The 26486-nt window shown below is 43.4% G+C and overlaps 1 protein-coding gene across 11 annotated transcripts in view; it reads left to right on the top strand.

The window, feature by feature from the left end:
• The first annotated feature begins 13987 nt into the window (after positions 1–13987).
• Positions 13988–26486, top strand: part of TBC1D5 (TBC1 domain family member 5) — a 592732-nt gene continuing 580233 nt past the window's right edge. For 6 of the 11 annotated variants that reach the window (XM_070772537.1, XM_070772724.1, XM_070772685.1 and 3 more), the window contains exon 1: positions 14391–14546. The gene's annotated coding sequence lies outside the window, so the exon portion shown is untranslated. Of the gene's footprint in view, positions 14093–14390; positions 14547–16695; positions 16815–26486 lie in introns of those variants that run through there. The other 5 variants (XM_070772644.1, XM_070772249.1, XM_070772468.1 and 2 more) reach the window with 3 other exon arrangements.

Below are 26486 nucleotides of genomic sequence, written 5' to 3'. Positions count from 1 at the left end.
CAGAGGATCTTCCCAACCCAGGTATCAAACCTGAGTCTCTTATGTCTCCTGAATTGGCAAGCGGGTTCTTTACCACTGGTGCCACTTGGGGAGACCTTGATGCTATCGCATAAGCAAAATTGGGTGTTAATCTTTCTTAAGTTTTGTTATCAAAGTTACATTGGTTTCATAAAATTGTTTGGAAAGTTTTCCAATAAATTTTCTACCTTATTTACATCCACTTTTTATAAAAATTAATATTTCCTTACCTTTGTCTCTTTTTGCAAAGAAGCATGTCATGAATTTACCAATTCTTCTTTTTGTTTATTAATCTCTCCTTTCACCTTTATCAATTCCATGGTTCAGTCTTTCTCCAGTTTCTCTGCTTGAGTTTTTTCTTTTTCTTTTGGGGATTTTCTAAATGAACTATAATACACTCACACAGAATGTACAAATATATATATAAAGCTCGAGTATGATCATCCAAATTCCACTTGCTTCTTGTAAGAAGAAAATAATAGTCAAATTGAACATTGTTCTATGGATAGTTGAGAAGGCACAACTTTTGTTTGTGGAGCAGAAATTCTGATGTATATACATTAAATTAATCTTAATGATTATGCATTTCAAAATATATTTGTATATATTCTTCTAATTATTTTAGAACTATTTTGGTTGCAAGTGAGAAATTCCACATGAACATTCTTAGAAGAAAGGAGGATTCATTGGCTATACTGAGTGGAATTCCTTTGCTGGCAATCAAAAACTTCTAAATTCACTATAAGGCGTTCTGGGAAGATTTCTCAATCTGTCTTCCATGTTACCGGTGTATTTTTTTTTTTTTTTTTGCCAACTTTGCCCTTTACTCACTTCTGTGTAGATTTTAATTCCGTGTATGTGCTTGGGTTTTTGTACACTCTTTTTTTTTCTCATTTCAATCAGTTTTCTCCCGTTTGTATCTTTCTGTCATGTTATTTCAGTTCTCTCCACAAAGAAATCATGTCCTTGGGTATCTTTTTGAATATTTCCAGCAAATACGTTACACAATTTTAATGTAGGCCTTAGCGACAACTTTTTCCCATATCAGGAACTTCCTTTGAATATTGAAAAGTGGTGTTCCTTTGCCATATGCTACAGCACTTTTTCATGTACCCAGAATTTTTTCTGTCTGACCCTGTTGGGATTTGTAGAACACTATTGTTTGAACCCTGGATTTTCCAATAGACTGAACGAATGTCCTTGACTATCCTCTAAAATAGTGCCTGCTGACCAGGGAAGGTACCATTCCAGAAGGACAATGCAGGGAGGGAGCTCAGTCTGGCAGGCAGGCAGGCAGAAGAATGTCCCTTCCAAAGACGCCCATGCCCTAATCCTTGGGATTTATGAATGTATTACATTAAACGGCAAAAAGAACAGATATGATGAAGGTGAGTGTCCTTGAGATGGAGAGATTATCCGGGGTTATGTTTAAAAGCAGAGAATCCTTCCATCTCTCCAATAGTCAAAGAGGGATATGATGATTGAGGGACCAGAGGGATTTACACAGCAAGGGCTCAACCTGTTGTTACTGACTGCTCCGTGGAAGGAAATCTATGACAAACCTAGACAGCATATTAGAAAGCAGAGACATCACTGCCGACAAAGTCCATATAGTCAAAGCTATCGTTTTTCCCAGTAGTCATGTATGGGTATGAGAGTTGGACCATAGAGAAGGCTGAGTGCTGAAGAATTGATGCTTGCAAACTGTGCTAGAGAAGACTCTTGAGGGTCCCTCGGACTGCAAGGAGATCTAACAGTCAACCCTTAAGGAGATCAACTCAGTATTCATTAGAAGGACTGTTGCTGTTGGTGAAATTGAAGCCTGATACTTTGGCCACCTGATGCAAAGTGCTGACTCATTGGAAAAGACACTGTTGCTGGGGAAAACTGAGGGCAGGAGGAGAAGGCGACGACAGAGGATGAGATGGTTGGATGGCATCACTGACTCAAAGGACATGAGTCTGATCTAACTCCGGGAGGTTGTGGAGGACAAGGAAGCCAGGCAATGCTGCAGTCCACGTGTTTGCTAAGAGTTGAACACGACTTATCAAGTGGATAACAACAAAAGCAAGGACTATGGGGAGCCAATGCTCACAAGGCCCAAACTCCCCTGGTGTGCTGCAGTCCACGGGGCAGCAGAGAGTCAGACAAGACAGCGACTGGACGACAATGGGGAGCCAATGCTCACAAGGCCCAAACTCCCCTGGCGTGCTGCAGTCCACGGGGCAGCAGAGAGTCAGACAAGACAGCGACTGGACGACAACAACAACTACGTCTATATATGGGCTTGACAGGCTACTGTCCACGGGGTCACAAAGAGTCGGACATGACTGAGTGCCCAGACACACACACACACACACACACACACACACACACACACACTTTGCTGTTCAACAGAAATTAACAAAACATTGTAAATCAAATATGCTTCAATAAAATTTTAAAAAGATTCAGTCCATCATCATCAATAAAACAGTTGAAATTTCACCTGGGCTTTAGCCACTGTTCCTCTCAGTTTAAGTCTATGGGGCCCTTGAATTCTTTCTCCTTTTCTGTCTTTATGAGCCTTTTAACAGGGATTTTTAAGTCAGCCTATCACACATCCCTGGACAGTGCCTTTGTGAACCCAAATTGTAGACTGCTTTTAAAGGCAGTATTTTAACATAAGATATAGAAATTAAATGAGAGAACAGTCTTATATATGGAATTTAGATATGCAATTTTTCTTGTCTTAATGCATATATAAATAAATTGATAATTGGATGTCAGGAGTTGTATACAAATGTGACATTTTTTATGACACTACAGAATTTGGAAGGGATAGCATTATATTTGAAGGAATAGGATTATGTCCTTTAAGTATCGTTGATAGAATAGTATTTCAACTTATGGTGTTTTAAAGTGAATTTTAAATTCAATTTAATGTCTAGTTAATTGATTAAATACAGTGTAACATCTAACATGCTTCAGATGAGCCAAGTTAAATGGCAAGCTGCATGTTATTCCTTATTAATAATTTTTAACAACTAAACAATAGTTGAAAACAGGTGATCTTTGAAAGATCTGTGAGTTAGAAAGTAAATAGAAGCATAATATGTCAATTCGCCAGCTTCATGAGGCCAACTCATTTCTAAGGAATTAGATTTCAATGAAGACCCATCAGTTAAAGATAACTACTGAAATTTGAAACAAAAACACAGGAATGAAATATTGGCACTATCCCTAATATATCTAAGAAATGTTTCTTTTCATTGGAATACAACATTGTGGCAATTCGGAATGAAAATTACTCCATTCAGTCACCTATTAAACATTCGGTCGTATTATGCTGTACATTACTTGAGGCTTCATCCATAAGATAAAATTCCCAAAGTAATTTTTCTAACTGAGTCTATAACTCTTTCATCACCCTCATCCCTGAATATGCATGACTTCCCATTACTGTTTATAGTTAGGACTTCTGTCTTTGCAGTATATGGGCACAAAAAGCTATGTTATATTTGCCATGGGAACTATAATTTTTAAGGCCCCTGTGCTTGTAAAATCTTTACCTTTATTATATTACTGTAATGTAGATTTTGGATTTTATAGAGGATCGCATATTGAGGGAGCACAGCGTTGCACCAGTGAATGGTCTGAACTGTTAGTTACACGATGTTGTGGCTTGTTAAAGCAACAGTTGGGGAGCTCATGCATGTTACAGGCAATTGACCAGCTTCTGAGGTTGGCTTCCTTGTGCTTACCTTCATTCGTGACTCTCCATGTTTTACTCTTTCCTTGTATTAGAATTACCTCCCACTAGAGTAAGCAGAGTGCATTTCCACACAGTGTTGATACTGGACTCAGCCCTATGACTTCCTTAGTCAATATAACATGGAAAGGAGTGCTGGTGTGCCAGTTTTGAGCTAAAGCCTTAAGAATTATTGAATGTTTCTGCTTGTTCTTCTTGTAATTTTGCCACCCACATGACCAGAACATGAACTGTGTGCCCCTGTGTAGCTGCTGGCCTCAGAATGAAGATGTGTGAATAGCCTGAATCCAGCCCAAAGTTTGGAGTCCAGCCTACCCAAGCTTGGCCAAGCTCAGCCCAAACAAGAGCATGTGAACCACAACCAACCTGCGATTCCTACATGAGAAAAAGAAATGCTTTTGTAAATCACTAAGATATTGGAGTTGTTTGACATGTAGCATGGTTGCAACAATGGCTAATTAACGCCTCTTCCACTGTTGATGGTTCTCATCATTTGTCTCCCTGTGTGTGTGCTTAGGGCTTTTGGCGGCTGTCCAGATGAATGGAATCAACTGGAGAACCAAGGACTACATGAGACATTTTTGCTGGGAATTCCCAAGCTAGAAAGAGATGTTGCATACCTCTAATGTTCATATTTCAGTCATCATTTTGAAGGGCTTCTAGAGGGGCATTCAGCCTAAAAAGATGGTGATTTGGCATTCAACTATTCTCTGTTGATGGAGAAGGCTATGACACCCCACTCCAGTACTCTTGCCTGGAAAATCCCATGGATGGAGGAGCCTGGTAGGCTGCAGTCCATGGGGTCGCGAAGAGTCGGACATGACTGAGCGACTTCACTTGCACTTTTCACTTTCATGCATTGGAGAAGGAAATGGCAACCCACTCCAGTGTTCTTGCCTGGAGAATCCCAGGGACCGGGGGAGACTGGTGGGCTGCCGTCTATGGGGTCGCACAGAGTCGGACACGACTGAAGCAACTTAGCAGGAGCAGCAGCAGCATTCTCTGTTGATGAGTTATAAGTCACCCATTCAGATTGTAAGGACTTCGGTGAAATACTCTTCCTTTTCAAACATGCATCTGGAGCATTTACATATTTGAGCAAGTATCTGGACTTTCTCATTGGATTAGCATGTGAACCTAACCAAGCATCTTCATTTGAGTGAACCAAGTGCTCATATCGTATATACACCAAGGCCTGCTGGTGGTGAACAGACTTTAGGAGAACCCCCAGTTATCCCTGCCTCCTGACACATGTGTCCTGTGTAAAATCCTCCCTTTAAGTGTAGAAGGGACTTGTCACATGTTTCTAACAAAAGACATGGTAAAGATGATGGAATATCACTTCCATGATTGTTGCATAGGTTTGTGAAATCTGCTTGTTAGGACACCCTCTCTTGCTGACTCTGATAAATCAAGCTGTTATATGATGAGCAGCCCTTTGAAGAGGCCCACCTGGCAAGGAACCGAAGCCCTGGTCTTACACCTGGCAAGGAACTGAACTCTGGCAGCAAACACGTGAGCCCAGAAACAGATCTTTCCCCAATGAAGCCTTGAGGTGAGACCAAAGCCTCTGCCAACACCTTGATTTGCAAGTGGGTGAGAGATCCCAGAGAGCCTAGGAAAACCACTTACAGACTCGGGACCTACAGAAGCTGTGAGATTATGAATGTTTGTTGTTCTAAGCAGCTATGTTTGTGGTAATTTGTTACACTGCAATAAGATGAATAGAACACTGTTCAACCATGTAGCAAGACGATAATTTCCATAATGTGATACAGATTTACTTTTATTCACAGCAAACATTTATTGAATACCTGCCAGATGCGAAGCGCCTAAAACACTGCCAATACAGAGAAGAGTAAGACATACTGTTCGCCCTTGAGGAGCTCACTGTTGAGGCAAGGTCAGACACCAAGCATCTGGCCATCACACAAGGCACAAACAGGATAGCAGGGATATGAACTAAATGATATAAGTCATGTTGCTTATTGATGCTTTTCTTGGCAAATTCTAAGCCTGCACCTGGAGAAAAAACGAAAGGGTCCTTTATGGAACACAGACACCATAAGCTCATGTTGAAAGGCATTACCACGGAGCCCTCTGCATGCACCTGCCCAACTACCCAATGGGCATCATTGCCACCACAGAGAACAGAGGCTTCAAAGAAATAGCCCTATATGACTGTGATCATGACTCCTTCCACAAAACAATTGAAAATCAGCACTGATTATCTCCCTCCTATAAGTTCTTTCTCCTTATAGGATAATATGTTGGGATATGGTCCTTTCAAAGTAACAAAGTTAAGACCTTACTTTTCAGTTCAGTCAGTTTAGTCGCTCAGTCGTGTCCGACTCTTTGCGACCCCACGAATCGCAGCACGCCAGGCCTCCCTGTCCATCACCAACTCCCAGAGTTCACTCAGACTCACGTCCATCGAGTCAGTGATGCCATCGAGCCATCTCATCCTCTGTTGTCCCCTTTTCCTCCTTCCCCCAACCCCTCCCAGCATCAGAGTCTTTTCCAATGAGTCAACTCTTCGCATGAGGTGGCCAAAGTACTGGAGTTTCAGCTTGAGCATCATTCCTTCCAAAGAACACCCAGGGCTGATCTCCTTTAGAATGGACTGGTTGGATCTCCTTGCTGTCCAAGGGACTCTCAGGAGTTTTCTCCAACACCACCATTCAAAAGCATCAATTCTTTGGCGCTCAGCCTTCTTCACAGTCCAACTCTCACATCCATACATGACCACTGGAAAAACCACAGCCTTGAACAGACGGACCTTTGTTGGCAAACTAATGTCTCTGTTACTTTTAGTGCTATGCCATTTAGGCATATCAGTGGATACGTCATAGATATTGGGGCAGTATAACAAAAATATCTTTGATTTTTGATGTCTGAAGTCCAGAATTTTCTGTTTTGTGCATGCAAACAATGAACCCCAATCATTATGGTTTTATCTAGAATAATTAGCTTTTCCTACAGACTACAGATTTTTTTTTCTGATGAAGACTCCAAATATAAAATAAAAAATAATACCTATTTTTAATTGAATCATTAAATAGCTTACTTAACAGTGGATTATCTCAATTAATGCTCACACACCCTGATAAATTAAAAACTGTTATTACCTCATCTCACAGATGGAACTGGAGTCATAGAGACGGAGTGGTCTAAGCAACTTGGTTGAGATTCCATTATTATCAGGTAAGGACAACTGGGTTTGAACTTGAACTATTCTACTCCTGGTCCTGTGCACTTAACCTCCTGTCTATAGTGCTTCCTAGTGCCTATGACTGCTCTGACATTTTTAAGAGCAACTTTGAGGATCAGTTCAGTTCAGTCACTCAGTCATGTCCGACTCTTTGTGACCCCATGGACTGCAGCATGCCAGGCCTCCCTGTCCATCGCCAAGTCCCAGAGTTTACTCAAACTCATGTCCATTAAGTTGATGATGCCATCCAACCATCTCATCCTCTGTCGTCCCCTTCTCCTCCTGCCCTCAATCTTTCCCAGCATCAGGGTCTTTTCCACTGAGTCAGCCCTTTGCATCAGGTGGCCAAAGTATTGGAGTTTCAGCTTCAACATCAGTCCTTCCAGTGAACACTCAGGACTTTGAGCATGGGTGATAATAAGAAGCGTAATGCTGCAAACATAGGTCTTGCAGTTTCAAAGTAGTTGATGTTCCTAATAGATCCATAATGTTGACATCATTTCCAAGGGCATTGTGCATTGATCTATTTGTGTTCTAACATTTTATCCAGACAGTCTTTCATGAGATTATCCCCATAACAATTTAGTTAACAGAATATAATGTTACATATTATATCAGGTATGCAGCTTTCAAAAAGAGATTTTAAAAAATTCAGTGGCTTCAATAAGGTAGAAATATCTTTACCTCTGATTTAAAGGTCAAGGGTTAGTCAAGGCTGGGCAGGCAGCGCTCTGTGAGACAACTCATGGATGCAATTTCCTTCCATCTTGCTGCTCTGCCCCTTGAAGGGTGGGTCAGCACCCCATTTGTGTGCCAGCTGGCATGAATGGAGGAGAGGCAGTTCAGGGCAAGGTACTTCCTTTAAGCAAGTATTGTGCAAATTGCACACATTGTCACCTGTAGGCTCCACGATGAAAACAAAGTCACATGGCCAAACCCAGCCACAAGGCAGAATGGGAAATGTAGTCTTCAGACAGGTGGCCATGAGCCCAGCTAAAGCTCAACTCCAGTGAAAGAAGCTGAAAATAAATTTGGAAGGAAAGAGGAACCAGCCGCTTACCATACATAGATATGTAGACCCTATATAGAAATCAATTTCTGGTTTCTGCACTGGGGTGTGTGTGTGTAGGTTCTCTTTTGAATAATATCTATGATTAGAACGCAAGTTAAAATGACTTTAAAGCTTGATATCTGATCAATTATTTTTGTGCGTACTGATAACACTGCCTCTTTAATAATAGGGTTAGTAAACGGATAGTTGCTTTATATTAGGTAAGAACATTCTGAAATTATGTATAAGATTTGTTGAGTAATGGAAGGAATGCTGTGAGCATGGATTGTTCTGTCGCCAAGTATCCCTCTCCCAATCTGACAAATGTGTGTGTATGTGTGTGCTCAGTCGCGTCCCACTCTTTTTGACCCCATGGACTGTAGCCCACCAAGCTCCTTTGTCCATGGGATTTTCCAGACAAGAATACTGGAATGGGTTGCCATTTCCCACCCCAGGGGATCTTACCGACCCAGGGACCGAAAGCGTGTCTTTAGCATCACCTGCATTGTCAGAGTCTTTTCCACTGTGCCACCCGGGAAGCCCTAATCCCACAAGTAGCCACGAGCTTCCCTGTCCCACCCCTTGTGGTTGTCCGTGGGCGAGGGGGATACTCCACAAATGCCTTCTGAGGGAAGAGACCTTAAGTAGTTCTCTCTGCATGCAACTACTCAGGCTTGGTATTACCACAGTGTAGATTCCATCTGATGATCTCAGCCCTGGGGCCCCAGTAACGTTGTTGCCATAACCTTGGCTGTCTGTGCACTAATGCTGAATAGAAATATGGATACAGAGTTTTGGGAGAGAAAAAGAGAAGCTTTATTTCTTTGCCTGGTAAAGAAGGAACAAGCCTACTAGCACCTCAAGAGCTGTGTCCCACACCCTTCCCTGGGGAATTAAGAGAGGTTTTTATAGCTGGGGCTCATGGTCTGGGACGGAGAAGGTAATGGCACCCCACTCCAGTGCTCTTGCCTGGAAAAATCCCATGGACGGAGGAGCCTGGTGGGCTGCAGTCCATGGGGTTGCTAAGAATTGGACACGGCTGGGCGACTTCATTTTCACTTTTCACCTTCATGCATTGGAGAAGGAAATGGCAACCCATTCCAGTGTTCTTGCCTGGAGAATCCCAGGGACCGGGGAGCCTGGTGGGCTGCCGTCTATGGGGTCACACAGAGTTGGACACGACTGAAGCAACTTAGCAGCAGCATGGTCTGGGGTAGGTAATAATGATGAAAGTAATGAAGGTCTTACTTTACTCCTCTTCCTGCAGAGTTTTGAAACTGCCACTATTGACATCAGGCAACTTGGTGACTTGGTCTGTTGTCTCTGGGGTTATTGGCCCATGACCTTCCTTCTGAAAGGAAGAATTCTATAGGAGATTGTTACAAGGGAGTGTGGGGGAATGTGAACACCAGGTGTGGGGTATAACTCACATAGAGTCAGAGCATGATTAAGGAATTTTGTGAAAGATAACTAGTGCACAGTGAATTGGTAGTAGTTAACATAAAACTAGGCTTGCTTAACTCTTTCAGGCCTGCTGATGCTGCTTCTACAGCCTGTTCATTGTTTCCTTATTTTCCTTGTTTATCAGAAAAGTCTCATTTCTAGTTTAGAAAAAGTCTCATTTCTATTTTTGCTGCAACAGCATGACGTGTGTCTTCCTGTTTGTCCTCAGAGACTAGAAATGGTTTCTAGCCTGATCAGACCGACTGATGAGACAGCCTACACCATTGGGTTTTTACAATTTTAGCTATGCACAAAAACTAACTAGCTGCCTTTTAATCCCAATTCTCAATTCTCTCAGAAAAGAGAAGCTGATTGGCCTTGTTCATTTCAGGTTCTCGATGGGGATTTGAGGTGGGGAGAAGGGAGAGGTGATTGAAGGTAGGTTGGAAATATTTATTATGAACTACATGAACAGCCCCCATAGTATCTGCTATAGGGACATATGGGGAGGGGGAGACTCAAATGGCCCATGTTTAGTAATTTTTATTATTAACATAACAATCTTTATTATATTCTCAATTATCTTCGTAGTCAAAATTACTGTTAATCTTTCTTATTTTCTTAGTAGCGAAAGGCTTTAAGCATGTTGTTATCCCTACCTGGGGTTCAGTTCAGTTCAGTTGTCACTCAGTCATGTCCGACTCTTTGCCATCCCATGAATTACAGCACACCAGGCCTCCCTGTCCATCACCAACTCCCAGAGTTCACTTAGACTCACGTCCATCGAGTCAGTGATGCCATCCAGCCATCTCATCCTCTGTCGTCCCCTTCTCCTCCTGCCCCCAATCCCTCCCAGCATCAGAGTCTTTTCCAATGAGTCAACTCTTCGCATGAGGTGGCCAAAGTACTGGAGTTTCAGCTTGAGCATCAGTCCTTCCAAAGAAATCCCAGGGCTGATCTCCTTCAGAATGGACTGGTTGGATCTCCTTGCTGTCCAAGGGACTCTCAAGAGTCTTCTCCAACACCACAGTTCAAAAGCATCAATTCTTCGGTGCTCAGCTTTCTTCACAGTCCAACTCTCACATCCATACATGACCACTGGAAAAACCATAGCCTTGACTACTTGGCAGAGTAATGTCTCTGCTTTTCAATATGCTATCTAGGTTGGTCATAACTTTCCTTCCAAGGAGTAAGCGTCTTTTAATTTCATGGCTGCAGTCACCATCTGCAGTGATTTTGGAGCCCCCCAAAATAAATCTGACACTGTTTCCACTGTTTCCCCATCTATTTCCCATCAACTGATGGGACCAGATGCCATGATCTTCGTTTTCTGAATGTTGAGTTTTAAGCCAACTTTTTCACTCTCTTCTTTCATGTTCATCAAGAGGCTTTTGAGTTCCTCTTCACTTTCTGCCATAAGGGTGGTGTCGTCTGCATATCTGAGGTTATTGATATTTCTCCCAGCAATCTTGATTCCAGCTTGTGGTTCTTCCAGCCCAGTGTTTCTCATGATGTACTCTGCATATAAGTTAAATAAGCAGGGTGACAATATACAGCCTTGACGGACTCCTTTTCCTATTTGGAATCATTCTGTTGTTCCATGTCCAGTTCTAACTGTTGCTTCCTGACCTGCATACAAATTTCTCAAGAGGCAGGTCAGGTGGTCTGGTATTCCCATCTCTTTCAGAATTTTCCACAATTTATTGTGATCCACATAGTCAAAGGCTTTGGCATAGTCAATAAAGCAGAAATAGATGTTTTTCTGGAACTCTCTTGCTTTTTCCACAATCCAGCGGATGTTGGCAATTTGGTCTCTGGTTCCTCTGCCTTTTCTAAAACCAGCTTGAACATCTGGAAGTTCAGGGTTCACGTATTGCTGAAGCCTGGCTTGGAGAATTTTGAGCATTACTTTACTAGCGTGTGAGATGAGTGCAATTGTGTGGTAGTTTGAGCATTCTTTGGCATTGCCTTTCTTTGGGATTGGAATGAAAACTGATCTTTTCCAGTCCTGTTAACCTGGGGTTAGCTGCCTTTTAACAATGGGTCTGGGAGATGGAAAGGTTTTCAAGAAAAATGTAAAATACCAGAGAATGAGAGAAGTTAGATTTTGTTGAGATGATTCGTATCTCTGACCTGTTAGATCTAGCCTGAGGGTGGGCCAGGTGAAATCCTAGAATGGGGGTAGGTTTCAGTTCAGGCCCTCAGGGATGGAGACACCAAGATGGGAGTGGATGTCCAAAAATTTGAGAGGATACCAGTGAAGAATAAAAGGAAAGAAGCAGGGGCAGGGGGAGAGACCACGATGATGCAGGTATGACACATGTGAAAAGTTCAAAGGGAAGGAAGGGAAGCTTAATTAAGAAAGCCCCAAGACTGCACGCAGTTCTGAGACAGTTTGGCCAGACCTGTGGGGAATCCTTGAGCCAGAGCTGCCCATTAGAGGACATCTGCCTGAGTTGCCCTGCTGTGCAGTCAGTGGCTGACAGGAGGAGTGTGGTCTCATAAAACGATGAGGGGTCTGAGGGCAGAGTCTTATCTAAGTCACATAGGGGAAGGATTGTTCTTTGCCATAAGCCATTTCCCAGAATACAAACAGGTGGGGGGATTTCCTAATAGTCTCTGTTTTCCCTGAGTACAGGTTCTGGTAAATTTCAATGTTGTCACTGCAAAGCCTGTTTTTAAGGCCTAGACTTGGAACAGAATTTTTTTTTTTTAATTGTTGAAAGCAGTGACAAGTCCAGCCCAGATCCAAGAGGAGATTACACAAGAGCATGACTCCTAGGGAGGCATGGTTCTGTGTAGGCACCAAGATAACAGTGTTCCTCAGATTCTGAACCTTGGAGTAGATACAGTGAAATGTTCCTGGCGTATCTGAGGTGGCAGCTGCAGTTGTTGGGTGGGACCATCCACAGGTGTATGCACGGGCAGGTGCAGAGAACAGCCCATCAACATTGCAGACACAGGAGAGTAGGCCGTGATTTTCCTGCTTCTCAGAAGCCCGTTAACACGGTTACATGCGTGTGCAGGTGTGCGTGTATGTGTTCAGCTGCTCAGTCATGTCTGATTCCTTGCAACCCCATGAAGCCCTCCAGGCTTCTCTGCCCATGGAATTTTCCAGGCAAGAATACTGGAGTGGGTTGCCATATCTTATTTGATCAACATTTATCCTAACAGGGGTTCTGTTGCTGAACATCACCTCAATATTCACTGGTTTAACAGTAATGATGACTCATCTAGCCAGAGCTACCAGTTAGTTTTTACATTTTATTTAGTTTTTCCTGATTAAATCTGGCACAAGGAACTCACTTAACCTGTCCTGCTTTGACAACCAAATGCACTGACAGTGAGGGGACTCCCCTTAAGGGGAGGGTCTGTCAGTTCCCCAACGAAGGTCTTCCACCAGGGACCTTCCTCTGAAGCAAGCTAACCTTTGGAAATCTGACCTTTTTGTGCCTTGGTTTTCAGGACTCAACACTATCAATTTCTACTAGGCTCTTTGTGAAGATATGTAATAGAAGCCCATAAATCTCTGTAACTAGATGAAGCATTTACCACCCTAATTAGCAATACCATTCCAAGCCTTTTCATTCAAAGGCTTTCAAATTGGGGAAACAAGCAAACAGCATCCCGCTGTTTAAATCTTGACTAAAAGCGAGTGGAGAACAACAACGCACAGGATTTACACAGTCAGTCCTCAAGCCTTTGTGGCGAGATCACCATGTTAAAGACATATACTGCCCTAAGTTATGAGGTAACATAGAGTCCAAGCCTAGTACTGTGGTTTGTAAAAAAAACATCGTGTATTATTTCTCTAAGGGTTATTCTAAAGTGAGCAGTGAAGTGAAAGTCGCTCAGTCGTGTCCGACTCTTGCGACCCGAAGGACTGCAGCCCGCTAGGCTCCTGTGTCCATGGGATTCTCCAGGCCAGAACACTGGAGTGGGTAGACTTCCCCTTCTTCAGGGGATCTTCCTGACCCAGGGATGTTACCCAGGTCTCCGGCACTGCAGGTGGATTCTTTACCAGCTGAGCCACCAGGGAAGCCCTATACTAAAGTAGGTATGCACAAACTACTCTGCTGCTGCTGCTAAGTCACCTCAGTCGTGTCCGACTCTGTGCGACCCCATAGACGGCAGCCCACCAGGCTCCGCCGTCCCTTGGATTTTCCAAGCAAGAACACTGGAGTGGGTTGCCATTTCCTTCTCCAATGCAGGAAAGTGAAAAGTGAAAGTGAAGTCGCTCAGTCGTGTCCGACTCTTAGCAACCCCATGGACTGCAGCCCACCAGGCTCCTCTGCCCATGGGATTTTCCAGGCAAGAGTACTGGAGTGGGGTGCCATTGCCTTCTCCGCACAAACTACTAATGACTCCCAAAGCAGAGTAGGGTACATCTCAGAGAGGAAGTGACAGAGTGGCTGGGTATTGAAGCATGAATAGGAGTCCACTCAGCTACAAGGCCCTGTCACAGGCCACAGGAAATGCAAATTCTCAGGCAGGAGGGCCAGCCTTTCAGACGGCCTCACCCTGGGAAGGTGGTGGTGAGCATGAGGGTCTGACATCCCGGGGGCGGATTCTCAGCCTCCAGCTGCGCGCCAGGAGAGCTGGGCCGGAGGTGTGGAAGGTAAAGATGGCAAAGGGAAGGAAGGGAAAGGGGAGAAACAAACGAAACGAGACCTCCCGCGCATGCGCGCCGGCAGCCGCGGCGGACCGCCCGGCCCGCGGATCCCTCTCAGCCTCGCGCCTCGCGGGCCCCACAGGCCCCCAGCGCGCCGCGCGCGCGCACTGTGCGAGCCCGGCGGGCGCATGCGCACTAGAGCGCGGGCGCCCGCGCCGCCGGGTGCTTAGAGGTGGAGCGCGCCCAGGGCGCGCGGCGGGGGGCGGCCGCCGTTACGGCGCGGGCGTGGTCACGTGGCCGCCGGCCCCCGCCACCGCCCCCCCCACCCCCCGCCCTGTTCCCTCTCTGGTCGGGTCAGGCGCGGCCGGCCCCGCGAGCTCCCGGCAGAGGCTGAGGGAGAGAGAGAGAGAGGGGAGGAGAACTCAGGGCGTAGGAGCCGGGGAGCCCTCCCGCGCCACAGGTAACGCCAAAGGACTACGGCGCTGACGGCCGTAAAGCAGCTTGGGCGCCCCGAGCGCCTCCGCCCTCCTCCAGTGCAGCCCCCGCGGGCAGTCGTTCCCCCCGGCCTCCCCTCAGCGTCTCCGGACGCGTCCCGCCCCCCCTCTCGCCGCCGCCACCGCTTTCCCCCGGGCGGCCCTGAGGTGTCGCCGCCGCGACAGGGGCTCGCAGTGCACCCCGCGTTGCGCGTCCCGGGGGGGGGGGGGGGCGGGAGACTGGGCTCCCTCGCCCCGGGGCGGCGGGGCTGAGGCGCTGCCCCCCCGGCTTGCCGCCCGCCTCCCCGCCCGGTGGGGTCTCGGGTGAGACCAGGCTGAGCGCCGCGGCCGAGCCGTGCTCCGCTTCCTCCTTGGTCGATTTCCGGGTACCTTTCGGTGCCTTCGCGGGCCGGAAGCCAGACGGGCGCGGAGCCCCCAAACCTTGTAAAATGCATTCTCTAGAAGAGAGGACCCCCCCCCCCCCCAACCAGGAGGAAAACGTGAGCTTGTTTGAGTACGACTTGTTTCCTTCACCTGTAGGAACATGCAAGTTGAGGCCTCTCAGGATGTGAGAAAAACTGCAGAGGGTTAACACTGATTTTTTTTTTTTTTGGTAACACCCCATCCCACCCCCCTCCTTTTTCCTGGAGAAAGGAGCTCAAACCTCTACAACAATTTCTTGATTCTGCAGGTGACCTAAAATTTGTTCAGTACTAGCTATTAAATAGTTTCGATTATAGGATATATGTTGAAAGTTCACATCTTTTAGATTTTTGGGGGGGAATAATTTTCTGGAAAGTTTAACTAGCCAACTCCAAATTCTAAGTACCGAAATTTTAGAATGCGGGTTGCACAACTTTGGGCCGGACGGTGGTTGTATTTCTAGACCTAGTCATTCTTTTTTATTCTTTGTCCCACAGTATACAGCCCCAATATATTATCATGTAGTCACTATATATAATAATATGAACATGCCGCTGTTTGTACACAGATTTCGACAGCATTAACTGTAGGCATTGTTGAAAGTAAACTTTTGAGCAGCTTTGATACAGTGATAAAGAATTTATGTATTAATTGTCTTAAGGAACTTTTCTGATTCCATGTCTTCCTGGTTTCCATGTTTTATCTCTAAATTCAGTTGTAAACGAACATTTTTCTACAGCTGTTTGCTATAGAGTCCTGTAGAGCAGTTCTTCTCAAACTTTAATGTGCCTGGGAATCCCTTGAGGCTCCTGTTTGAAAATGCAAATTCTGATTCAGTAGATCTGTGTTGCAGCTTGATATTTTGTGTTTCTTATAAACTACTTGCGGCTGGAGGAGGAACCGTTCTTGAGTAGCAAGGATGTATACTACTTGTTTGCTAAGAAATGAAATATATCAATGAATAAGTGCCTTTTAATAATTCACTTTTGGTGTACAGGTGGCTTGAGGTAAGAGACAAATGGTAGGATGAACCGAGGGAGCTTGCTTTGGGAAATCCCTTTACAGAAGAAGCCACGTCCAGGTCCCAGGGGAGGGGATAGCGGAACTGGGAGAACTCCCTCAACTAGGAAGAGTGCAGGTACCCTCTGTGCGCGCTCGCTGTGCTGCCTGCATCACCGGGCCTGTGCATACTCCCTGGAAGCTTTGTGTACTTCTCCCTGAAGAAGTCCACTTGCTCAGCAGCGGGTGGTTGGATTTTTAATCAACATAAAGACTGCATCATACTCTTTGGGATGAAAGTTTCTTTTATTGGTGAACGAATTGAGTGTGTGCTCCTTCTGTCACTTATTCAAATGCAACCTCAGCTGAGTAGCACATGCCTGAGCCTTGGAAGCAAACTTGTGAAAAATTTGGAGTCTCCACCTGTTTATTTTCCCTAAATATTAAAAAATGAAATTGAAAAGTTTACGTTAAAAAAAGTAATTGAAAAGTCATAGTTGTCACAGGTAACTTCATATAGTTCATGTACATAAAAATGGTTCTCAAGTTTAGAAAAAGTTTATGGAAGTATAACATCAACTACTTTTAGCACTGTAATTTTTACAGTTTTCATTCTCGTCTTTACTTTACCGTTGTTTCTTTTCTTGCTAAATATTATGACAGTACTTTTTTTCCTTCCAGTTTTATTGACATAATTGATAAACAGCTCGGTAAAGAATATGCCTGCAATGTGGGAGGCATCCACATTGGTTCCATCCCTGGGTTGGGAAGATCCCCTGGAGGAGGGCATGGCGTTCTTCCTTCCTGGAGAATCCCATGGACAGAGGAGCCTGGTGGGTTACAGTCCATGGTGTTACAAAGAGTCAGACATGACTGAGTGACTAACACATTATATAAATTTAAGGTGTAGTGCATAATGATTTGACTTACATCGTGAAGTGATTATTACAATAAGTATAGTGAACATACATCATCTCATATACATATTAAAGAAATAGAAAAAAAATTTGTTTCCTTGTGATGAGACCCCTTAGGATTTATTCTCAACAGCTTTCCTGTATAACGTAAAACAGTGTTAACTATATTTATCATGTTGTACGTTATAGCCCTAGTACTTATTTATCTTATAACTGGATGTTTGTACCTTTGTCTGTCTTCATCCAATTCCCCCATCCCTCCTGGCTCTGTTAACCACAAAGCTTGATCTCTTTTTCTGTAAATTTATTTTTGAAGTATAATTGACCCACAACCCTGTTATTACCTATTATACAACATCTAGTTGCAATATGTCACCCTACAAAGATATTACATAGTTATTAATTATATTGCTCACACTGTTAATTTAAATGATTTTGCAGCTGGAAACTCTTAATCTCTCTCCCTGTTTCATTCCTCTTCCCACTTCCCTTGCAACCACCTATTTGTTTTCTGTATGTATATACCTCTGTTTTGATTTTGTTAAAAATCAAATGTTTGCTCATTTGATTTTATTAGGTTTGCTCATTTGTTTTGTTTTTGGATTTCACATTATAAGTGAAATAATGCAGTATTTGTCTTTCTCTCTGACTTATTTCACTTAGTATAGTACTTTTCAGGTCATTTTGAATGGCAAGATTCCTTTTCATGGCTCAGTAATATTCCATTAGTGTTTTTGTTTTCTTCAGATAAATATCCTGGAGTGGAATAGCTGGATCTTTGGTACCTTTAATTTTTTGGATTCCTCAAGGGTTCCTTTTTCCCCACATCCTCACTGACACTTGTTATTTGTTGTCTTTTTGATCATAGCCGTTCTGACAGATGTGAGGTGATATTTCAGTGCAGTTTTGATTTGCGTTTCTCTAATGTTTAGTGATGTTGAACAGGTTTTCACTTCCCTGTTGGCTGTATCATGTTTGGAAAAAATATCTGTTGAGATCTTGTGTACATGTTTCGATCAGGTTGTTTGCTTTTAGATACTGAATTGTATGGGCCCTTTTTAAGTTTTGGGTATTACATCCTGTATCAGATATATGATTTAGAAATATCTCCTATTCATTAGGCAGCATTTTCATTTTATTAGTAAATGTGATTTTGCCCCTCCTACCATCTTGTTGGGGCTTCTCCTTTGTCCTTGGACATGGGGTATCTTTTTTTGGTGGGATCCAACATTCTCCTGTTGATGATTGTTCAGTGGTTAGTTACAATTTTGGAATTCTCACAGGAGAAGATGAGCCCATGCCCCTTCCACCGTCTTGGTAGCTCTGACTTGTCTGACAGCTAGAGTGGTGGTATAGACCAACAAGAGAAGGATGTAATAGAGGAAACTCTGGAAGACTGGTGTACTGGCATGGAACTCTTGTGACAGATACTTGCTGGTCAAGCTAATCCCACAGATAAGGAGGGATAACACCTGGCCTAGAGCCACAGAGATTACCACCCCCTGTTCAGCACTTTGCGGCTCCTCTGGCGCATGCTGGCCAGGGGTGAGGCAGACAGGCTCCGGCTGCTGCACCGCTTCCCTCGGCCAGCAGGTGCTCGACGGTGGTCACCTCATGGTTCAGTGAGGACTGTCTCCACAGAGCTGCAGCGTGGTGGTGATAAGAACATCTGTGCCGGGGAACTGCGTGGAGGACCTGGTCTGGCGGCCACGGACTGGAGAGGTAGTGCTGCTGGCCAAGCAGTGAGGTGCTGGTCATGGTACACACCCTCCTCCCACAGCACAGGAGAGGGCTCTACACAGGGACATCACCAGATGGTCAACACCGAAATCAGATTGATTATATTCTTTGCAGCCAAAGATGGAGAAGCTCTACACCATCAGCAAAAACAAGACCAGGAGCTAACTGTGGCTCAGATCATAAACTCCTTATTGCAAAATTCAGACTTAAATTGAAGAAAGTAGGGAAAATCACTAGACCATTCAGGTATGACCTAAAGCATATCCTTTACGATTATACAGTGGAAGTGACAAATAGATCCCAGGAATTAGTTCTGATAGAGGGTCTGAAGAGGGTTTGAGGGATGGAGGTTCATAGCACTGTTCAGGAGAAGGTGACCAAAACCATCCCCAAGAAGAAGAAATGCAAAAAGGCAAGATGGTTGTCTGAGGAGGCCTTACAAATACTGAGAAAAGAAGAGACGTGAAAGGCAAAGGAGAATAGGAAACATGTATCCATCTGAGTGAGTTCCAAAGAATAGCAAGGAGAGAGAAAGCTTCCTCAGTGATCAGTGCAAAGAAATAGAAGAAAACAATAGAGTAGGAAAGACTAAAGTTCTCTTCAAGAAAATTGGAGATACCAAGGGAGCATTTTATGCAAAGATGGACACGTTAAAGAACAGAAATGGTATGGACCCAACAAAAGCCCAGATATTAAGAAGAGATGGCAGGAATACACAGAAGAAATTAACAAAAAAGATCTTAATGACACACACAACCACAATGGTGTGATCACTCACCTAGAGCCAGACATCCTGGCATGTGAAGTCAAGGGGACCTTAGGAAGCATCACTTCGAACAAAGCTAGTGGAGGTGGTGGAATTCCAGTTGAGCTATTTCAAATCCTAGAAGATGGTGGTGTTCAAGTGCTGCACTCAATATGCCAGCAAATTTGGAAAACTCAGCAGTGGCCGCAGGACTGGAAAAGGTCAGTTTTCATTCCAATCCCAAAGAAAGGCAATGCCAAAGAATGTTCAAATTACGGCATGATTGGACTCTTCTCACATGTTAGCAAAGTAATGCTCAGAATTCTCCAAGCCAGGCTTCAACATTATGTGAACCATGAATTTCCAGATGTTCAAGCTGGATTTAGAAAAGGCCAGAGGAACCAGAGATCAAATTGCCAATATCTGATGAATCAGAGAAAAAGCAAGAGAGTTCCAGAAAGACATCTGCTTCATTGATTATGCTGCAGCCTTTGACTATGTGGCTCACAACAAACTGGAAAATTCTTCAAGAGATGAGAATACCAGACCGCCTGACCTGCCTCCTGAGAAACCTGTATGCACGTCAAGAATCAACAGTTAGAACTGGACATGAACAAATGAATGGTTCCAAAATGGGCAAGTAGTATGTCAGGACTGTATATTGTCACTTTGTTTTTTTAACTTACATGAGGGTGCTGCTGCTGCTAAGTCACTTCAGTCATGTCCGACTCTGTGTGACCCCATAGACAGCAGCCCACTAGGCTCCCCCGTCCCTGGGATTCTCCAGGCAAGAACACTGGAGTGGGTTGCCATTTCCTTCTCCAATGCATGAAAGTGAAAAGTGAAAGTGAAGTCGCTTAGTCGTGTCCAACTCTTAGTGACCCCATGGACTGCAGCCTTCCAGGCTCCTCCATCCATGGGACTCTCCAGGCAAGAGTACTGGAGTGGGGTGCAATTGAGAGAACATCATGTGAAATGTTCTGCTGGATGAAGCACAAGCTGGAATCAAGATTGCCGAGAGAAATATCAATAACCTCAGATATGCAGACGACACCAGCCTTATGGCAGAAAGTGAAGAGGAACTAAAAACTCTCTTGATGAAAATGAAAGATGAGAGTGAGAAAGCCGGCTTAAAACTCAGCATTCAAAAAACTAAGATCATGGCATCTGGTCCCATCACTTCATGGCAAATAGATGGTGCTAACAGTGGAAAAAGTGACAATTATTTTCTTGGGCTCCAAAATCACTGTATATGGTGACCACAGCCACAAAATTTAAAGACGCTTGCTCTTTGGAAGAAAAGGTATGACCAACCTAGACAGCATATTAAAAAGCAGAGACATTATTTTATCAGCAAAGGTCCATCTAGTCAAAGCTATGGTTTTTCCAGTAGTCATGTATGGATTTGAGAGTTGGACCGTAAAGAAAGCTGAACGCCAAAGAATTGATGCTTTTAAACTGTGGTGCTGGAGAAGACTCTTGAGAAGACTCTTGAGAGTCCCTTGGACTGCAGGAAGATCAAACCAGTCAATCCTAAAGGAAATCAATTCAGAATATTCATTGGAAGGACTGATGCTGAAGCCGAAGCTCCAAAACTTTGGCCACCTGATGTAAAGAGCTGACTCATTGGGAAAAAAGAAGCCGACTCGTACTGGGAAAGATGGAAGGCAGGAGGAGAAGGGGATGACAGAGGATGAGATGGTTGGATGACATCACCCTCTCAATGGACATCAGTTTAGGTAAACTCCAGGAGTTGGTGATGGACACAGGGCTGGCGTGCTGCAGTCCATGGGGTCGCAAAGAGTCAGACAGGACTAAGTGACTGAACTGAACTGTTATCTTTTTCTGGCCTTGGTATCAGGGTAACATTGGCTTTATGGAATGGGTTCAGAAATGTTTCTCTCTGCAATTCTTTTTGGAATAGCTTATGAAAGATAGATGATAACTCTTGAAGTTTTTGGAAGGATTAGCTCTCTGATCCTGAACTTTTATTGTCAGGAGTTTTAAAGTTACTGATTCAACTTCATTAGTACTAATTTGTCTGTTTATATTTTTTATTTCTTATTGTTTTGTTTGGGAAGTGTACCTTTCTAAGAACTTGTCCATTTCTTTTCAGTTGTCCATTAATTGGTGTAATCCATTATGATTCTTTTTCTGGTGTTGGTTGTAACTTTTTTTATTTCTGATCTCCATCTGCATGGAGTGCCTTTTTTCATCCTCTTAACTTTCAGCCTGTGTGTGTCTTTACGCCTGAAATGAGTCTCTGTAGGCAGCAGGTACATGGGTCCTATTTTGTGTCTGTTCAGCCACTCCTTGTCTTTTGATTGGAGCATGTAGTCCATTCACATTTAAAGTTATTATTTATAGTTGTGTACTTATTGCCATTTTGTAGTTTTCTGTTTTTTTTTTTTTTATATGTTTTTTGTTTCTTTTTTCTCCTTTTTATTTGATGACTATCTCTAGTGTTATTTTTGTGAGTCTTTGCATGTGTATATAGAATAGACTTTTGGTTTATGAGTAATGTAAGGTTTATGTGTTTGTATCTGTACATGTATACACATTTTTATCATATATATATGATTATTTTAAATTGATGATCTTTTAGGTTCTAATGCATTTTAACAACCCAGTATTTTTAAGCCTCTCTCTCCAGCTTACTGTTCGTGACGTTGACATCATGTTTTACATCCTTCTGTTTCGTGTATCCCTTAACTATTGTGGTTGATCTTAACAATTTTTGTCCTTTTACCTTCCTACTAGCTTCATAAGTGGTTGGTTGGCTGTCTTTACTGTTTATTTGCCTGTACCAACAACTTTTCCTTTTGTAATTTCTTTCATGTGTTTGTAACCTTTTTTTTTTTTTTGCTTAGTTGAGTCCTTGTAACATTTCTCCTGAAGCTGTTTAGTGGTGCTGAACTCTCAGCTTCTGCTTGCCTGTAAAACTTTTGGTATCTCCATCATATCTGAATGAAAGCTTTGCCAGGTGAGAGTATTGATTCTCCTTTTAAATATATTGTTCCACTTCTTTCTAGCCTTTAGAGTTTCTGCTGAAAAGTCACCTTAGAGCCTTATCAGACTTTTCTCATGTAACTTGTTGCTTTTTCCTCACTGCTTTTAATATTTTCTCTTAATCATTAGTTTTTGGCATTTTAGATACAGTGTGTCTTCTTATGATCCCCTTTGCCTTGATCCTGTTTAGGATTCCCAATGCTTCCTTAAGTTTGATGTCTCTTTCCTTTCCCAGGTTAGGAAAGCTTTTAGCTATTATATTTTCAAACATTTTATTTCCCTCCTTCTCTCTTCTCCATCTGGGACCAGTTTAATATGAATGTTGATACCCTTGATGTTGTTCTGCTGCTAAGTTGCTTCAGTCGTGTCCGACTCTGTGCGACCCCATAGACGGCAGCCCACCAGGCTCCCCCGTCCTTGGGATTCTCCAGGCAAGAACACTGGAGTGGGTTGCCATTTCCTTCTCCAGTGCATGAAAGTGAAAGTGAAGTTGCTCAGTCGTGTCCAACTCTTAGCGACCCCATGGACTGCAGCCTACCAGACTCCTCAGTCCATGGGATTTTCCAGGCAAGAGTACTAGAGTGGGGTGCCATTGCCTTCTCTGTGATGTTGTTCTAGCAGTCTCTTAAACTTTCCTGATGGTGATTTCTACTACTTTGACTTCCAGCTCACTGATCCGTTCCTCTGTATCATTTATTGTACTGTTTATTCCTCCTCCTGTATTTTTCATTTCACTTATTGTATTTTTCATTTCTGGTTCTCCTTTATATTTTCCAACTCTGTTAAAAAAATTCTGACTTTTTATTCTGTGTATTTAGTGGTCTCCCGAGTTATTTGATCATCTCTATAATCATTGCTTCTCTGGTGGCTCAGACAGTTAAGTGTCTGCCTGCAATGTGGGAGACCTGGGTTCCATCCCTGGGTGGGAAAATCATTACTTAACTCTTTTTTGGGTAGGTTGCTTATCCTCACTTAGTTCTTCTGGGGTTTATTTTGTTCCTTTATTTGGAACATATTCTGCCGTCACCTTATTTTGCCCAGTTTGCTGCTGTTATGTATCTGGTAAGTTGGGTACAGTTCCGATCTTGGAGAAGAGCCCTTTTGTAGGAGACATCATGTGTCCCAGCCCTGCACTCCCTCTGGTCACCAGAGCTGTATGCTCTAGGCGTCACCTCTGTGGGCTGTGTGCATCCTTCTTTGGTGTTGAGCAGACTGCTTTTGGTGGTCTGGTAGGCACAACTGGCCCCTGGCCTGGTTGGTGGGGCTGTGTCATGAGACACCTGGCTGTGGGTTCCTGGAGGTCCTGCAGCTAGTGCTGATTGACTGGTGGGTGGAGCTGGGTGCCTGGTGGGTGTGGGGCCAGGGGTCCTAGCTCTGGAGTCTGCTGGTGGGCAGGGCTGGCTCCTGACATGGCTAGCTTTGAGGTCTGAGGTGTTCCAGCGGTGCTGTATTGCAGGGTGACTGGCTGAGGGGTCCAGGGTGTCTTGGAGCTTGGGTCAACCTGCTGATGGTGGCGTTGGGGCCCTCAGGGGCTCCTGGGACCAGTCCTGTGCTACTGGTGGGTGGAGCCAGGTTCTGCGTTCTCCGGTCGAAGGGCTTTGGGTGTGAGAACTGGTGTGTGCCCACTGGTAAGGGTGGGAGCAGTTCCTGACACAGCTCGCTGTGGAGTCCGGGTTGTTCTGAAACTGCTATTGGCCTGCTGGCGGGTGGGGCTGGGGCCTAAGATGTCCTTGAGCCCCCCAGTGGTGGGTGAGTCCGGAGTTCGGGGTTAGCGCTGGCCTGCCTGTGGGTGGGTTGGTGTGAGAGTACTCTTAAGTACCAGGTACTGTCCTGAGCACTTCATATATCTTAATTCATTTGATGCTCACAAGAACCTTGAAGGAAATTGAAGCAGAGAGAGAGTAAAAGTCATATGCTAATACAGAGCTGGGATTCTGACCAACTCTAGAGTCCATGCTTTTAACAGTCTTTTCTTTGCTGCATTTTAGAAAAAAATAAATCAGCGATACTCTTTTAAATCCCCTTTTCCTAGTAGTACCGTTGAGAATTAAGAGGTTGACTTCGATTTTTGTTTGTAGGTAACTTATTGTACTGTTGAAAACTATGAGGATGACTTTCATTTTAAAACTCAAATTTGTCACTTTTTTTTTATTCACCCACTTCAAAATTAACTGCCTCAATGCTTGTAATTTTTTCTTTATAAGATATTGAAATTTGCAATGGTTTGTTTGTGCTTGTTTGCCATACTAGTCTCTTAAGTGTGTGTCATTGTTAAAAGTGAAAGTGGTATCTCTTTCCTTTTGAACCTGCAAGTTTTGAATCCTTCATTTTCTGCCAATGCCTATCTCCTCTCCCCAGCCTCCATGTATACGTGGTAGATTTATTATTCTAATATTGAACGATTGACTGGGTTACAAACTTCTTATTTGGCCAGTAAGGACAGTTAGAAAATAAGCTTTGATCATCATTACCATGTTTAACACCGAGAAGGTAAGGACAACCCCAGAATAATGAATGATATTTCAGGTTGAGTAGTTTGTGTTTTGTAAAGAAATGCATATCATCTGTCCCTCATCCCCTCCTGTTTCAGACCACTGAAAACTGCCCCATGTCATCAGTGGTCTGGGGTGTGGTGCCTGTCCACCCAGTCCGGGACTCTTGACGTGGAGAGGCCATTTAAGTGCCAGTGCTGGGCAGTGTGTGTCCTAGAGTTTGAGAACTGAGAGGCTCTGAATGGGCCCAATTGTGGGAGGAAAAAGTAATTGGGGAGGCAGAGTGTGGGGAGAGGGTCTGTGGCTAATTCCAATGGCATTAATTTTCTTTAACTGGGATAATAGTGAGTTTTGTATCGTGCATGTTTTTCCTACGCTTGTTTTTTATAACAGTACCTCTCATGGTGCCCTGCTGGCCAGTTAACTTGGCTGGACAGAGCCTCACTTTTCTTATCTTTGAAGTGAGGGTAGTGATAGAAGCTACCTTACAAAGTTGCTTTGAGGAATAAATGAGTATATATGTGTTTATATGTGTGTGTATATACACATAAATTATGCAGTATATATGGGTTATACCTATGCTGTTCTTACATATGTAAATATTGTATACCATTGGCAGGGGATTGGTTCCGGGACCTCTCTGGATACCAAACTCTGTGAATGCTCAAGTTGCTTATATAAAATGCATAATATTTGCATATAATATATACACATCTTCCCAGATACTTTAAATCATCTCCAGATTACTTATAATACCTAATACAATGTAAGTACTATGTGGCTGGTTGTCAGAATCCAGCAAAGTCAAGTTTTACTTTTTTGGACTTTTTGGACTTTTTTTTTCCCCCTGAATATTTTTGATTTGTGATTGATTGGATCTGCAGTTGCAGAACCAGAATATATGGAGGACCAACTGTATATACATAGAAATGCTTAGATAGTATCTGGCACGTGGTTAATGCTATAATGTGAATGTTAGAACTTATATTCTATTGTGGTTAATCTGCAGTGGTTGATCATATCCACATAGTCAAGACTGACTGCTTGAGTGAACTTAATGGAAATTGTATATATATTTGGTATAACGTTGTGTGGGCCAAGAAAATAGAAAGTTTGTACTTTCTGGATGAAAATACAAAATTTATATAGTCATGATTTTGTCCCTTGGTGAGTTAACTATATATATATAAGGTTTGGCAGCTCAGATTTTTAAAAACAAGGGAGTAACACTGCAGAAATAATGAAGATGTCTCTGGTGGTGGTGTGAAAGGGTCAATTTAAAATTTTCAGGTGTAGTGTTACGAAGCACAGAACCAGATAACCTTTTTCTGAAGGCTTCTCTGATATAACTTTACCTTCCTTGGTTGACTTGTTTGTTCCTTGATAAAATCCATCTTTCTTTGCATCCTCCAAACCTGATCTGCAGTCTTTTATCTGAAACCCATAGTGGCATGTGTGTATCAGAAGTAAGTTTTTAAAATTTAGATGGTTAATTTTTTGCATATGCTGTATGTCTTGACACCTCCTTTAAATAGGAACAGTCAGTCCATAATCATACACATTAATTTTTCCAGAAAAATTACAAGTATAGGATCTGTGTGT

The sequence above is a fragment of the Bos indicus genome, chromosome 1 (assembly GCF_029378745.1).
Source record: "Bos indicus isolate NIAB-ARS_2022 breed Sahiwal x Tharparkar chromosome 1, NIAB-ARS_B.indTharparkar_mat_pri_1.0, whole genome shotgun sequence".
In the NCBI taxonomy this organism is placed as follows: domain Eukaryota; kingdom Metazoa; phylum Chordata; class Mammalia; order Artiodactyla; family Bovidae; genus Bos; species Bos indicus.
This window is presented reverse-complemented; position numbering and strand designations above follow the sequence as displayed.